Source organism: Arachis hypogaea, chromosome 10 (genome assembly GCF_003086295.3).
Source record: "Arachis hypogaea cultivar Tifrunner chromosome 10, arahy.Tifrunner.gnm2.J5K5, whole genome shotgun sequence".
Lineage (NCBI taxonomy): Eukaryota > Viridiplantae > Streptophyta > Magnoliopsida > Fabales > Fabaceae > Arachis > Arachis hypogaea.
In genome coordinates this window covers 68,393,382-68,398,800 of record NC_092045.1, presented here as the reverse complement: position 1 = coordinate 68,398,800, position 5,419 = coordinate 68,393,382, and positions in this window count along the sequence as shown.

Here is a 5,419-nt window from a genome sequence, read left to right as displayed (position 1 = left end):
GAGTTTTGAGATGCTTTTATCTCGCACATGAATTGTCTGCAATTAATTGAGCTTCAAATAACGATTTTTTTTTTTTACCGGAAAAAGAATTTATAGTACTAAAAAGGAGGATTAGTTGTATGTTATTAACGAATATTGAAATAGGGAAACACAACAAATTTTGAAAGTGTAATTGCACGTGGCCATAGGACAAAGTTAGTTAGGAGAACTGTAGAAATAGTTTTTCTGATAAAAGAAAAAGGAAAAAAAAGAAAAACTATTTCAACAATGAAAATATAGTTAACAAACTGGTAGAGAGAATATTAACATTATTAAGTATGAAATACACTTTCATAGAAGTTCTATTTCTATGATTGATATGGTGTAATCGATGTGTCTTTTAATATACCATTTACTTTGCTTGTTGAAAAATAGTATTAAAGAGAATTTTTACAGAGGTTTTGTGTATTTGAATGCTTTTAGAAGTATCTCATAGCATTTATTTAAGGACAATTTATTTAAATAGAATGGTTGGAAGAAATTTTTACTCAAATGTAATAATTGTAATTTTTTTACTTACGTGTTCTTATTTATTATTATGTAAAGCGTGATAAGTTATCACGTTTTATTTTTTATACATAAATCATGGTAGGTAAGCACGATTTACGAATGACACAAAATGAACATAAACAGCAGGAAATAAGCACTGATTATACATGAATAACGTGGGTTAGGTTTCTACGGTTTATGAGTAGTCTGTGTGATTATAAAATTCCCTAAGTTACCACGGTTTATACGTGGAATAATATAAATATAAAATTCACCTATTATATTGACTAAACTTATTTATTTACGTACAGTTTGTTTATGGACTCAGCAAACTTACTTACATTTTAATAGGATTTGAATTGTATTAGTATGTTTTTATAAATTTTAATAATTTAATTTTATTTAAATAATTAGATTTTTAAATTATAAAATTTGTATTAGTTTGTAATTTAAAATTTAAATAGATATAATTTAAATTAATGATTTATAAAATTATATATATTCGTATTATTGTACTCATATGATTAATTATATTTATTTGATTTTTAAAAAATAACAGTGGTTAATTTTTTTATTTAAATACATTTATATTATTTTTAAATTAAAAAATATACTTATTTAAAATAATATGAGTACGTTTATTTAAATTTAAAAAATTTTAAAATAATAAGAGTATGTTTATTTAAAATATTAAAATTTAAAATTTTAAATAAACTTTGGGTATTTATTTGTTAGTTAAAAATTAACAACCGTTATTTTTTTAAATCGAATAAATATAATTAATCATATGAATACAATAATACGAATACATATAATTTATAAATTATTAATTTAAATTATATCTATTTAAATTTTAAATTGCAAACTAATATAAATTTTATAATTTAAAATTTTAATTATTTAAATAAAATTAAATTGATTAAAAATAAAAATATACTAATACAATTTAAATTGTATTAAAACGTAAACAAGTTTGTTGAGTCCATAAACAAATTTTACATAATAAATAAGTTTAGTTAATGTGATAGGTGAATTTTGTGCAAACTTTATGAAAACACAATAAAAAAATTAAATCCTAAAAAATAACATGATTTTTTTAGAATTAATTTTTTTTATATTTTATAATACAAATAAAAAATCTTATTAACATTGAGCTGGTCCAATATTCTATATAATTTTATTTTCTAGTGTAATTCGAATTTTGTCTGCATATTTCGAATTGATCAACTTCAAATTACTGTTGGTTTGTAATTCGAATTAGTTTGATTCGAATTATATAAAAACACGTTTCTAGTTGATTTATGTTACATTTTTTGCTTTAGTTGAATAATGTAATTTCTCCTCCATTATGGTTTAATAGTGTGATTTGTCCTTATTATTTAAAAAACTCTCTTCCTCACTTGCCATTGTAAAATACTTCTCTTCAACACCTTAATCTCATTTATATATATAGAATTTTTTTCATAAACTGTGGCAAGTAACAAAAGTTTTCGCATTTATGTTGGGTATATGAAGATGGTAAGATGACAAAATCTTATATTTATGTAGTGGTTTCAAGGCACGATTAGATCGCTTTCTTTAGAGAGATATTTGTCCCCACACTTAGTTGCTATAGGGTTGATGACAATACTCTCCCAGGATACAATGAAACCTAAGAATTTCTTAATTAGCAATAGTAAGAAATTTTCAACTCTCTTGAACAAAGAAAATCTCTTAATAGTAGTGTAAATTGTACGCTTAGTACTTCATATCTAAAATAGTGGACAAGGACTTATTTATACATATTGCACGTAGCAATTATGATTAATTACGTATACAAATGGTTGTGTCATTTCTATTGCCAATAGATACAATGTTTTGAACATATACAACTCTTAAAGAGTTGTGTTCCTTTAGCCAATAGACACAATGTTTTGAACATACACAATCCTTAAAAGGTTGTGTCCCTTCAACCAAATGGTACAAAACGGTTAGTAACCGTTTATTAATATTAATAATATTAATAATAATATTAATAATATTAATAATATTAATTAATCAAATTTGTAAATACCCTTCAATCCCCCACTATTTACAAAATTTAAATGTCATACAAGTATATGCATAAAGAATGTGTCACTAAGATTAAACATTCTTTTAGTGTAAATTTTAAAGTTCTAACGAAGTAATAGGTGTCTAATCAATTAAACCTATACTCCATATGCTAGTACCAAAAATCACACACATTACTTATACCCTCCAAGTTCAAGAGTTTACAATTTTAAGCACTTATATGGCCTTGTGCTCATCCTGGTTTCATGAATATTTACGAGAATAAAACCTCTAAAATTCTCGATTAGAGTGGCACCACTCTTATATTCATATAGGTGGAATCTTTTGATAGATAATATTATCATTCCATTAAGAGTTTAAACTCACCCTCCTAATTTATTGTAAATAGCACTAAATCCTATACTTTAGTGCTCCAATTGCTAAATAACTTATTATTACCCATTAAACCTTGAAACTAGTGGTCTACTAGAATAAGGTTGGGTTCCCATCATTTAGCAATAATAGGTTTTAATCCCATTTTAGCAGTAGTTTCTTTGATTTTATCCCTTGACAAACCTTTAGTCAAAGGGTCTGCTAAATTTTCTTGAGATCTTACATAAGTGATGGTAATTACACCATCATCTATTAGTTGCCTCACAAATTCATGTCTCAAACTTATATGTCTAGACTTTCCATTATAAACCTTATTATATGCTCGAGACATGGTTGATTCACTATCACAGAAGATTGAAATGGCTGTCGTCTACTGTGGCCATAGCTTTATATCATATAACAAATTTCTTAACCATTCCGCTTCTTTACCTGCGGCTGATAAAGCTACAAACTCATCCTCCATAGTAGAATGTGTAATACATGTTTGTTTCTTTGAGGCCCAACTTATTGCTCCACCACCTAGGGTGAAAATCCATCCTGAAGTGGATTTGTTATCACTAAGATTTGTAATCCAACTTGCGTCGGAATAACCTTCTAAAACTGCGGGATAATCACTATAATGTAATCCCAAGTCTATGATTTTCTTGAGATAACCAAGAACTCTTGTTATAGCTTTCCAATGTTGATTGCTAGGCTTTCCTGTAAACCTTGATAATTTGCACACAACAAATGCTATATCAGGTCTAGTACAATGCATTGCATACATTAAACTTCCTATAGCACTAGCATATTCTAATTGTGCTATAGATCTTCTCATGTTTCCTTCTAATTTAAGATTAGGATCATACGGCGTATTGGATTCTTTAATTGTGAGATGATCAAACTTTTCCAATACCTTTTTAATATAATGAGATTGACTTAAAGTAAAGCCAACTTCATTCTTATGTACCTTTATGCCTAATATTGTATCAACTTCATTCAAATCCTTCATCTTGAATTTAGAAGTTAGACACTCCTTCATTATACGAATTCCTTCTAAATTTGTTCCGATGATTAACATATCATCAACATACAAACAAATAATTACTCCATAATCTTTAGTAAATTTTGAGTAAATACATTTATCCGCACTATTATGTGAGAAGCCATTTGATAACACCACTGAATCAAACTTCTCATGCCATTGTTTAGGCGCTTGTTTTAGCCTATACAAAGACTTAATTAATTTGCAAACTTTCTTTTCATTTCTGAGTAGCACATAGCCTTCCGGTTGCTCCATATAAATTTCTTCATTAAGATCTCCATTTAGAAAAGCCGTTTTAACATCCATTTGATGTATATGAAGCTTATGTATGGATGCTAATGCTATAAGAGCCCTAATAGAAGTCATTCTTGCCACAGGTGCGTAGGTATCAAAATAGTCTAGACCTTCTTGTTGTCTAAACCCCTTGGCCACTAACCTTGCTTTAAAGGTTTGTAATGAACCATCAGTATTATACTTTTTTCTAAATACCCACTTACATCCTATAGGCTTTGATCCTGGAGGCAAATCAACCAAGACCCAAGTATTGTTAGATAATACTGAGTCCATTTCATCATTTATTGCTTCTTTCCAAAAAGCAGAATCCCTTGAAGCCATAGCCTCTTTGAATGTTTGAGGATCACCCTCTATGTTCATAACAATAGGAATCTTGTTTATTACAAAATTCCTAGTTCCTTCTACCAAAAAGGTGATAGCCTGAGAAGAAATAAAATCTGGACCTAAGTCCTTTTCTTTTCTTACTCTCAAGCTCTTCCTTGGTTCAATAAACTCTTTGTCGCTTAGACGTTTATTATTTTGATTATTTATTTCTTGTGAAATATTAGTATCATTTTGGGGATACTCTGAATTAGAAGTTGAATCATTGATAAATTTATTTTCAATAAATTCTACTTCTCTTGATTCAACAACTACATTAGACACTAAGTCTAATATTCTATATGCTTTAGAATTTTGAGCATATCCTATAAAAGTACCTTTTATGGCTCTTAGCCCCAATTTGGTTCTCTTTTTATCAGGAACTCGATAAAAGGCTAAACACCCCCACACTTTAAGATAATTTAAATTAGGTTTCCTTCCTTTCCAAATTTCATAAGGAGAAACCTTTCTATGTCTTGATGGTATCCTATTATGGATATGACATGACGTCAATAATGCTTCACCCCACAAATTGTAAGGCAATTTTGCATTTAGTAACATTGAATTAACTATATCCACTAAGGTACGGTTCTTTCTTTCCGCCAAACCATTTTGTTGCGGAGTATATGGAGCGGAAGATTCATGCACAATACCATGTAATTCACAAAAGTGATCAAATTCATTAGAAAAATATTCTCCACCTCGATCACTACGAAGAACTTTTATTTTTCTTATCATGCATATTTTCTACTTCCATTTTATATTTCTTAAACATTTCAAAAGCTTCAT